This window comes from Mixophyes fleayi, chromosome 4, assembly GCF_038048845.1.
Source record: "Mixophyes fleayi isolate aMixFle1 chromosome 4, aMixFle1.hap1, whole genome shotgun sequence".
NCBI lineage: Eukaryota > Metazoa > Chordata > Amphibia > Anura > Limnodynastidae > Mixophyes > Mixophyes fleayi.
Genome location: NC_134405.1, coordinates 49,386,620 through 49,399,004, shown reverse-complemented (window position 1 = coordinate 49,399,004; position 12,385 = coordinate 49,386,620).

Below are 12,385 nucleotides of genomic sequence, written 5' to 3'. Positions count from 1 at the left end.
GAGTAGTGGTTTTTAGGACCACTATTAATTAGTGTATTCGGTCTCATGAGGGTATGAATTTATAGTACGGTATGTTTAGCTATCATTATAGCCATCACAGGGTCATTATACATCCCACATCAGTTAGGATACTATCATAGATAAATATGAAGCGTTCTCATGTGTTATTAATGTATCCTCTGTGGGGAAAATATTAGGCTAGAGAGAGAGGGATTATGAGAAGGGTTTATATTCATGCACAATATTGGTCGCTATAGTTAATTCCCACATACAATCCCAACTCTTGGCGATAACCCTATATGAAAATGTGGTCATATGTATCTGCATGATATAATCATGTATTGTTGCAGATAACCTTTATTCCAGTGAAAAAATCTCTTATAGTCTATTTGCAGGTTTATAGTGGCAAGGTAGTGGATAAAGGGTCCTATCACAAAGATATCATATGTATAATAATGGCACCCATCAATATGTATATTATAATATCCAAACCAAAATATGATTAAACCAGTTGTAAACCTTGTTGCACAGAAAGAATATATATATATATATATATATATATATATATATATATATAGGTTTATATATCCATCTGTTTTATTACTAGATATTATATTAGAAGCCACTAGGTAAGAAGCGACATGTCCAGACTGGGGTTGGGCATGCCGCTTCTGTAGTCCACGACAGCGGGGACAGGGTCCATCTAGGCTTACAATTAGTCTCTTCCAAAAATTATTTTCTTGTTCCTGCTCGTATCTATTTTGATACACAAGTTTCTGATGCTTCCGCATTTTTGGGTAGCGGAGAAGCTTGAAACTTTCTGAATATTGTATTGGCTGAAGCCTTAAAAATTACTTTCCTCAAAATGGCCCCTGTCATCACAGTCTGTGGTCTAGATGGTAATCCCTTAGTTGGGGATAGAATTGTGAACCAGACTCCAATGATACGTTTCTCCATTAGAGGTCTGACTCTCTTTTCGATTTGAGTTTTTGTGAAACCATTCATTGGGGGTCAACATGTGCGGCTTCTTGTTTGTCTCTATCTGTTCGGAGGCTTCAGCCTGCTCCACAAAGTCTTCCTCACCCATACAATGACTTTCTTGGTGTTTTATCTAAGAAGGCAGCTGATTCACTTCCCCTGCACAGAAGCTACAACGGTGATGTTGATTTATTTCTTGGGGCTAAACTGATTTTTTTCTTTCCTTAAAGCCTTGGAAGAATGCATTGAAGAGAAGCTCAGTAAACGCTTCATAAGGCCTTCCAAATCACCTGCTGGAGCAGGGTTCTACTTTGTTTCTGAAAAAGATGGGAGTTTTCGGCCTTGTATCAATTTTAGGGAATCAATTTTTAAAATTACCATCAAAAATACTTATCCATTACCATTGATCTCAGTATTATTTTACCAACTTAAGGGAGATACCATTTTCTCTAAAATGAACCACTGTGGAGCATATAATTTAATTTGCATTAAAGAATAAGATGAGTGAAGGACTGCATTCAGTACTCAATATCTTGTCATGCCCTTTGTTCATTGTAATGCTCCTGCAGGTCTTGAAGTTCTAATTATGATTTTCGAGATTTTCTGGATAAATTTGTTGTCATGTATCTGGACGATATCCTGGACTATTCTCTGTCTTTAGAATTACATTGGCTTCATGTAAAAATAGTTCTTTTGAAACGCCAGGATTATTAATTATTTGCAAATTGCTTTTCCTGGATACATAATCATCATCATCATCATCATTTATTTATATAGCACCACTAATTCCGCAGCGCTGTACAGAGAACTCATTCACATCATAATCTCCCCTGAGGGATTTTCCATGGATCTCAGTAAACTCCAGGCCATTCTAGATCAACCCACCAACCTAAAAGCCATCCAGAGGTTCCTAAGAATTGCTAACTGCTATATAAGATTTAGTTATAGTTCACCCATCACTGCCTGGACTAAAAAAAAAAGGGCCTGCACAACAATCCTCGGAAGCATTTATCTCTGCTCCAGTGCTTCGTCACCCCAATCCAGAATTACCGTTTATCGGTGAAGTGGATTCTTCTGATGTTGGTACCGATGCCATCCTCTCCCAAGTGGATCCTATTGATAAGAGGTTACATCCCTGCGCCTTTCTTTCTCACAAGTTTTGATTTGCTCAATCCAACTATGATGTTGGTAATCCGGGAATTCCGTGCTATTAAAAGGGCCTTTGAGGACTGAAGGCACTGTTAGAAAGACCCACTCATACTATCACAGTTCTTACTGATCACAAAAACTTGTATACCGAGTCAGCAAAAAGGCTTAATTCTATACTAGCACCATGGGCACTGTTTTTTACCCTATTCAATTTTATTATTATATGCAGGCCCAGCTCTAAGAGCTTCAAAGCCGGTGCACTATCCCAAAATTTTCTACCAAACCATAATCATAGTTCTGAGCACCTGTCTATAATACCTACTTCATTCATTTTAGCAGGGCTCACACACAGAACCTATCTATTCAACTGTCATAAATGCAAGATCAACCTCTTCCTGTAATTCCTGCTCAGCTTATATATGTTCGTGTAGGACTTAGGAATGTGGTGCTGCCTGAACTCCACTCTTGCAAAATATCAGGTCATCCTGGGATCTCTAAAACCTGGAAACTATTGTCCCATTCTGTGTGGTGGCCATTGATGAATATTGACATGAAAGAATATTTTCTCTAGAGATATGCTGGAAATAAATCTCCTCTGAATGTTTCTTCTGACCAACTCATGCCTATGACCCATATACCTATGGATTTTAACATTGAACTACCCATTGCTGCTGGTCATAATACCAGTACATGCTGTTAGGATTTTTAACCTGTTCTCTATGCGTGTTGCTGTCATCTATCGCCCCCTGGTCCACACCAACAATTTCTTGAACACTTCTCTGCGTGGCTCCCAAACCTTAATGAATGATTTAGAGGTATTACGGATTATGCATGTCATGTATTCCATTTGATAAACATACCAAATCTTGCCGATAATCGTCTGTAGAGTTTGAGCATTGGGCTGCTTCCAGTCCGTAGCAATCTGGCATAGGGCAGCAGAGACTACATGGCGAAACATTTTCATTTGATGTTTGGTGGCCGATGGGATCCCGAGAGGGAGAAGGAAAAACCTGGGAGAAAACGGGATGTCAAGCTGCAGTAGCTGTGAGGCGAAGTCCCGAAGTTCCGTCCAAAATGGGGCAAGTTTAAGACACTGCCACCAGATATGGAGGAAGGACCCTTCTGCGCCACAACCTCTCCAACATGTGCTAGATGAATCTGGGAAGATTTTTTGTAGTTTGGTTGGAACCAGATACCAACGATAAAGTAGTTTATAAGCATTTTCTTTCAGTTTAACACAAATTGAACTGGAGGCTGTGTTAGTTCTAATTTCCTCCCAGTCTTCATTGTCTAGTGTTTCCCCCAGGTCTCTCTCCCAAGCCCTCTCACGAGAACGTCGGTTGTCCGAATCAGGGACTTTGAGTTCCCAGTATAGTAAAGAAATGAGACCTTTGGTAGAAGATCGCCGGAGCGAAAGCGCTTCGAAAAAGGTCAGCGGTCTACGACCTAGAGTTAATTTATTGGTAGAGTGAAAATTTCTTAATTGCAGGTATTGGAAAAAATATGTGTTTGGGGTATTAAGTTTTGTTTTTAATTCATCAAATGAGGGAAATGAGATGTCTTTGGTGATATCATTGAGGTAGCGTATGTCTTTTCGTATCCAGTGTTCAAAAGATGAAGTTATACACCCTGGTGGAAATTTGGGGTTATCAAAGATTGGAATGATCGGGCTGGGAGTAGGTTAACCCAAACGCCTTTTTAACACATTTAAATCTCTTCTGAATCCTCCTGCCCCAAATCCTCCAACTACCATCCGTGCCCAGGATCTTGCTTCCTATTTCAAGGACAAAATAGATAATATCAGACTTGAAATGGTATCATCTCCCTCGACAAGCAATCAGCTCAATTCCTTTGTAGCACCCTCTAACACTCTCTCTTCATTTGATCCCACAAATGAAGAGGAAGTTTCTACTCTGTTCTCACCTTCCTACTCTACCTCCAGTCCTCTTGATCCCATTCCCTCACAAATTAGTAGGTACCTGTCTCCTGTGCTCATACCCCCTCTAACTAAAATCTGTAATCTATCTCTTTCTACTGGTATTTTTCCATCACGATTCCAGCATGCAGTGATTACTCCCATTTTAAAAAAACAAAATTCTGACCCAAGTTCTCTCGCAAATTACCGCCCCATTTCTCAGCTCCCGTGCCCCTCCAAGCTTCTCGAGAGAATTGCCTACACTAGCCTTACACACTTTCTTACAGCAAACAACCTATTGGATCCTCTTCAGTCAGGCTTTCGCTCTCAACACTCCACAGAGACTGCGCTGACCAAGGTTGGCAATGAGTTGTTCACAGCAAAAAGTAAAAACCATTACTCTCTTCTAATTCTACTGGATCTCTCTGCAGCATTTGACACTGTTGACCACACTCTCATCATACAAACGCTACAATCCCTAGGTCTTGAAGTCACTGTCCTATCCTGGGGCCTGATTCATTAAGGATCTTAAATGAAGAGGATTCTTATTTCAGTCTCCTGGACAAAACCACGTTACATTGCAAGAGGTGCAAATGAATGTTCTGTTTTGCACATAAGTTAAATACTGCCTGTTTTTTAATGTAGCACACAGATACTTAATAGCTTATTTGCACACTGACATTTAAAGTTGATGTGTGTGTTCTCAGTTCTAGATTTGGATATCAATTTAAGTTTATCCTCTGGGAATCACCACAATCCAATGGCCAGAATGAGTGGGTGAATCAGGTCGTGGAACAGCACCTACGCTGTCATATTTCCAAATTTCATTATAATTGGGTTGAATTTTTACCCTGGGCTGAAGTTGCATACGATGCCTGACATTTCTCTTCCAACACATCTCCGCTCTTTTATGTCCTTGGTCAGCATCTTAGGGCTAACTCATTATCTCATCTCACACCCATTAATCTCCCTGAAGTATGCAACACTGCTTTATGTTTTAAATCTGTTTGGAAGAAAGTCCTACATGCCTCTTTTTGCTCAAAATTTTTCTCAAACCAACATTGGAAGACATATAAACTTTAGTGGGTGATAGGGTCTGGTTAATCTTGGATTCTAAATGGGTTCAATGCTGAATTCATTATTTAGTACATTGGAAGAACTATGGACTTTGGGAGAGATTCCTGCAAAGTACTTACATGCAGAGAGTTTGAAGAAAACTTTTGGGAAGCAGTTTCCAAATAAATCTGGATCTAGGGGTTCCTGAACCCCTACACAAGGTGAGGGAGGGGGTACCAGTATGAATTCCAGCACTAATCCTAAAGGATCACACTGACTCTCCATCTCAGCTATTGCCAAGCAGCCAGGAAGCTATGATCTTCTTGGCCACCTGCCTGTTATGAGCCACTGTGCTACTTGTGATGGCTCACACTGACTTTCTGTCCTGGTTGTTGCTAAGCAGCTGGGGTGCTTTTTCTTGCTTCGCTGACTGCCTCTTCCATCCTTTCTCATTGACAGGCAGCCGGGATGCTGTGTTTTGGGGATTGCAGTCACGTGACTACAATCACCAATTACTGTGGGGCGTGCTCGCTCCCAATGGAGCATTCTGATTGGCCTGCATTTAAGATGGCCTGAAGCAGGGATCTATGAGTTAGAGGAATCTCAGGTTGCCTGTGAAGCAGGTGATAGTTAGATAATGGATGAGTTTTGGTAGCATCTTGGGCAAGAAAAGGGTCTATTCTGGCAATAGAATAACAACTGAGTGCACCCAGATGGCTGCCTCACCCTCCGCAACAATGTAAAGTGCCTTGTGTCCTATTGGGAGAAAGGTTTTATAAAAATAAAGAAATATTATTATTAATATTTCTAAGGTGGAGGCAACAGGACTGGTAGAGAGATTGGATGTGAGGAATAAAGCAGAGGACAGAGTCACGTGTGACACCAAGGCAGTGGGGTTGGAGTTATTAACAGTGGGGGGATATTTTAGGAGAGGTGATGAGTCTGGGAGGAAGGAAGATGATAAGCTCTATTTTGGACATGTTGAGCTTTAGGTAGCATTAGGGGCAATGAGAAAATCAGCGGATCAGGAATAAAGTCTTTTGGGACCCCAGCAGATTGTGTGAGTGGAGTGAAGAATATGTCCATGGCAGAGAAATGAAACAAGTAAGAATTGCATCATGAAGGCCAATGGAGCAAGGGGTGCAGTAGAAGAGGGTGATCAACAGCATCGAAAGCAGCAGAGAGGTCCAGGAGGATAAGTATGGAGAAGTGACTCTCAGACTTTACTGTAAGTAGATCAGTGATCACTTTTCTGACTGCAGTTTCAGTGGAAAGTTGGGGTAAGAAGGGAATGAGAAGAGGAAACAGTGAGATAGGTGGGTGTACACAAGTAACTCAAGCAGTTTAGAGGCAAATGGGAGGAGATAAATTGGGTGGTAGTTGGAGAAATAGGCGATAGATGGATCCTTTAGGATTGGCAAGATGAGCGTGTGTTTATACGAGGATGGAAATGTGTCAGTGGAAACAGACATGTTGCAGAGGTAAATTAGAGGTGGGCATGTAGCGGGGGAGCTGTAGCAGAGCATTTGGGAGGGAATAGGGTTCAGGGGGAAGATTTTAGGGTGAGATGAGTGCAGAGACTTTGTCCTTGTTTACTGGACAAATGTGGTGGGTGGTAGAATCATGAGCTGTGAGGGAGGAAGGGGTAGAATGTGCAAGTGGTCAGAGATGTAAATTGAATGTGGCTCAGAGGCACCAGGAGTTAGAAGTGAAATATATTTACTTGGCATGTGAGAGGGCAGTGTTGTAAGATGAAATTATAAATTTATAGTGGAGGAAGTCAGTGTCACGACAATAGGGTTTCTGGGATCCATCACGGGACCCTTGGAACTAGCTGTAGCAGGGATGAAGTGGAAACTAGGAAGCCGAATGAAGGTCTTGCTCATGGAGGATGTGCTCTATTTCTGTATACCAGATGTTAGCAGGAGAAATACTGGACTGGACTCTGTACTGAAATAAATGACTGGACCTGGTGGACTGGAACCTGGACACAGAAACAGAGTGACTGAACCAGAGACTCAGTACCTTCAAGGATCCAGAAACTCAGACGATTATAGTACCAAAACTGGGACTGGGAAGGCTCAAAACTCAGGCAGTGAATTATCAGAGGTGACTACCTCCTGAGCTGTATAAGCCTGGAACTGGCCCCGGGCATCTCAGAACTCAGTATCTGAGACAAGCCTGGAACTGGAAGCTGGTACCCAGAGATACACAGATGGCTCCAGAAGTTGGAAGACTTATTAGTGCAGTAACCTACAATCCCAAATCGCCAGTCAGAGGAATAGGCTGAAGAGAGCTGGATACACACAAGGGGTGAAAGCTGGAATCTGTACAGCAGCAGATAGAATGAAGCTGAATCCACATAAATGGTTAATGGATGAAGTCTTTATAGCAGCAGGCAGAAGGAAGCTAATTCACACAAACGGTTAATTGCTGAAGTCTACTACAGCAGCAGGCAGAATGAGCAGCAAACAAACAGCAACATTGGTAAGCTAGAACTAGGAAAGTATTGCACTGGTAATTAGCTGAGTGGAGGAGGTGGCTTTTATAGTCTTTAGAGGGAGCTAATTGGTGGATGAAGTCAGGTGCTCAGAGTAAGCAGGATGTAGTAAAATATCTCAGCAATGATGGCAGCCTCCAATACAGCAGACAGAAATCACATTTTGTCCACAGTGATACCGCCGAGTGGTGTAATCAGGGCTAAGACCCCAGTACATTACAGTCCGCTTTGGAGTGAGATTTCCTCAAAGGAAAGTCAAGCAGCAAAATTGCAAGGAATTGTGAAACTGGACTTGGGGATGATAAATGACAGCAACACAAATGTGGAGAGAATAGATGGGTATTGTAAACTTCAGAGGAAGAGGAGAGGGAGGGTTCTGGAAGTATGACTCTGCAGTTGCAATATGGAGAAACTAGAATATCTATACATATCTTCAAAAGTCCTGTTTTATTAATCAGTATTTTAGGCCACACTCTTAACCTTTTTGCCCATGAAACTGTTGAAGATATATGTCTATTTATATGTGTTCCCCGGCCTATATGTATGACCAAGTAGAACAGTCTTAGTGATTGTATGCAGCACATTGCTTTGTTCCAACTACCTCTTTTCACACACACACATGTGCTTGGTGAACATCTTATTCCATGGGCAATAATATGGAGTTGGTCCCTCCTTTACTGCTATAACAGCCCTCACTCTTCTGGGAAGGATTTCAAATAGATTTTGGAGCTACAGGGATTCACATCCATTCAGCCACAAGAGCATTAGTGAGGCAGGCACTGATGTTGAGCGATAAGGCCTGGCTCACAGCCGCAGTTTCAATTCATTCCAAAAGCGTTCAGTGGGATTAAGGTTACAGTTTTGTGCAAGTCAGTCAAGATCTTCTACACCAAACTGATTTTTTTTGATAAACCTCGCCTTGTGCACAGTAGCATTGTCATGCTGAAACAGGAAGGGCCTCCCCCCAAACTGTTGCTTCCTCCATCAAACTTTATAGTTGACATTACATTCAGATAGGAAGTGTTCTCCTGGCATCCGCGAAACCCAGATTCGTCCTTCAGGCTGTCAGATGGTAAGTCATGATTTTTCACTCTATAGAATGAGTTTAAACTGCTCCAAAGTTCAGTGGTGGTGATCTTTACACCACTCAGTCAACAATTTGCATTGCACATGGTGATTTGAGTCTTGTGTATGGCTGGTTGGCCATGGAAACCCAGTTCAGGAAGCTTGCGCCGAAAAGTTCTTGCGCTGGCATTGTTTCCAGAGGCAGTTTTGGAACGGTAGCAACTCAGCTATGCACTCAGCGGTCCTGTACTGTGAGCTTTTAGATTAGGCTGTACCAATGACTTATAAAGTGATATTATTACTTCCTTCTTTCTCCTACTGATGCATCTCCCTATGCAACCAAACATATGACTTGTCTTTTTTCATTGCTTTGTTACATTGCTTTCCTGCCTTTAAGTCACCTGAAATAGTGACTCCTAGATCCCTTTCCAACTTCATAGTTTCCATAATAGTACAATTAATGCCATATTAAGCTTTTGGGTTTTTGAGACCGAAGTGCATGATTTTGCATGTTTTGGCATTAAAGGGTAGTTGGCACATTCTTGTCCATTGCTCTAGTCTACCTAGATCATCAGTCATTTGTTTTACCCCTCCTGTTGTGTCTACTCTGTTGCATATCTTACATTTGCAATGTCACCATTAAATATATTAGAAAGCACTGGTCAAAGTATGGATCCCTGAGGTACTCCACTGGTAACCTTTCCCTCCTGTGAATGCACTGTATTTTACTACATCTCTGTTTTCTACCCTGTAACCAAGATCTTATCCATTCAAACATCTTAGAATCCAATTCCAAGCTTTCGAATTTATTTAGCAGTCTGGGAGTGGGGGTGTCAAATACCATACTAAAGTCTAGATAAGCTACATCTATGGGGCAGCATGGTGGCTTAGTGGTTAGCACCAACCATGGCCTTATCTGTGTGGAGTTTGTATGCGCTCCCCGTGTTTGCATGGCTTTCCTCCAGGTGCCCCGGTTTCCACCCACACTCCAAAAACATACTAGTAGGTTAATTGGCTGCTATCAAATTAACCCTTGTCTCTCTCTGTCTGTGTGTTAGGGAATTTGGACTGTAAGCTCCAATGGGGCAGTGACCGATGTGAGAGAGTTCTCTGTACATCAATGCGGAATTAGTGGCGCTATATAAATAGCTGATGTTCTTTGATCTATGACTTTAGTCACCGAGTCAAAAAAGTCAATAAGATTTGTTTAATCATGGTTTGTTACCTTGCTATCCATCTGTACATTTCCTAAGACAAATAAACATTTGACTCTTTTTCTAATAAGTGTAATGGCATTTGTATATTGTAGTATTTTTCTCTTTAGCAATTTATTTATAGTTATTGCTGATGGAAAAAGATGTGTAACCTTTCATGCACTTTCTCCAGATTTGTTCTTCAAACTCCATAATGAGAACTGACCTCATACTGGAAGAAATACTGCTCCATCTGTTCTCTCAGTTACCACCCATTTTCTGTAATGAATAGGTCTCGTGCACAGGGCTGTGTTTACAATTGGTGCAGTCCTAGGCATTGTGAGTAAATTTACATTAAATTTTAAAACCGTCCATGTACTCAACCACCTTCTATTATTGATTACTCAGAGGCCAAGTAAAAATTGAAAGGAAAAAATAAAAATGTGTGGTTACTTTGCCTATATACAGCCATATCCGGGGCTGGCATATGTGTCCAAAATGCCCCCCCCCCCCCATCATACCCCATGTACAATGTAAAAATGCCTCAGAGCTGCAGCCACCTACAAATCCTTCAAAGACTGCGCACCAGCAGTGACTCCTGCCATTGTTGGAAGATGGGCGATAGATCCAGAGAGATGGCCAGACTTCATCAACAGCACCAGTCAGTGCAAATGGGTTAAATTGTGTACCATGGATGACCATCTTCACCAATACCTTCTTAGATTAACTTAGATAACTTAACTAAAATAAAAACACAAGAAACATTGTTAACGTGGCAAAAGGACACAGTTTATTATTAAATAAATTGGTGGCGGACAAAAGCACTGCGGGACAGCTGACTAAAATGGCAACTAACCAAGTGTGGAAAATGGTGAGACCGCCATGCATCCAATCACAACAAGGACAAATCCCTTACTGCCTGCCCGGTGCTAAACCTGGCATCATAGTGACCCCCTCTAAACTCGCTATGCCGTTGTCAGGAGCCGTCCCGTGATCTCTCTCCGGGACGGTCGCCTGTGCAGTCTCTCAGCGCGTCTGGTTGCTAGGCCTAGCCCGCTCAGCTACAGCATACACAAGTGTCCCGTTGCTAGGTGACAGCGCCACTGTGTCTGCTCCTATTGATCCACCAAACTATTTATACCACTTCCTGGCTTCTCACCTGTGCCAGAGACTCAGGTTTCTACCTGCCTCCAGCGTTCCAGTATCTTTTGCTTGTTTCTGATATCTTCCTGCCTGCCTGTGACCCGGACCATTTTGACTACCCTTTTTGGATCTCCCTATTGTACTGCGCTTCCAGAACGTTACTGACCCGACTTGTCTTACCTTCCCTCCGGATACTCCTTGTGTACCTTCATTGCCAGCACAGTTACCGAACCGGCTTGTCTGACAACTCTTCTCTCATGCTTTGCTATCTGACTCGTGGAAGGACCACAACCTGCGTGTCTCCTGCAGTGGAATCTATACCTCCTTGGGGGGGTCCCTGCTAAACACCAGGGGCACGTTAGATTCCGCACCTTCCTTCGCGTAGTGCCAACGATAGCAGGTACGCAACATATAGTCGTGACAGCCGTACTCTCACTAAACCGGCAAGGTATAACTACTCACTGAAGGACCAAAGAGTTATTGTTGCCTTGAAGGGGTCAGTGACCTATGGGCAATAAACGATAGCGCCGTATGTATATGCGCTAAGAAAACCCCCCAACCCTCCTAAAATGCTCTTAATAAACAGGGCTAGACCCTCTTCGGTGAGATGAACACCATCTCTCCTATACAAATGGGCTTGATCAGCTGTCAGTAGCCGATGATCGATAACAAAACCACCCATTGGTCTAATAACCTTCGCTATTCGCTATTCGGTTTCCTAACTAATTTTAGCATGATCTTTTCCAGGATTCCCGAAGGGAAATAGACAGTTAAAGTGAGGCATGGAATAAAGAGAAAGAGCAAAAAGAGACAAAACCAAACAAAAAAAAAAACCAGCACAACAATTAAACATTAGGTCTAACATACTTTTTGTAAACCGTTGACTTCCAACGACCCAGTGTCTGAATAGAAGAGATGGATGCACTGGAAAGGCTGCAGACGTAGCTGCCGCGATTCTAAAAGAGTGTGTGCCATACTGCGAAGGTCTTAACCCATGTGTTGCAAAGCCTTTTTTAACAGGGCATTAAACTGACACTTATTGAGATCCGAACCGTCCGTGTGAACGAGAAACAAGGCACTGTTTTGAGGTCTCGTAGAGTTAAATTGCGAGACTAGATTAATGAAACAGATCTCCTTATTGCTGTGTGGTAAAATTTTAATCCAACACCCCTTGCCATGTTGGTCAGTTTTGGATTTAATAATTTTAATTGCCAACTGGGAATCCTGAATAACTACATGCTTGGCTTTAGACTGGGCTAACAATTCAGAAATCCTAAAAGCTCCAAGAAACGCAAGCGCAAAAGCAGTTTGAAATAACAGCCGCTCGTATTGGTCATGTGCTACAACTCGCACCTGCACTAATTGATGTAAGATTTGAACTGTAAT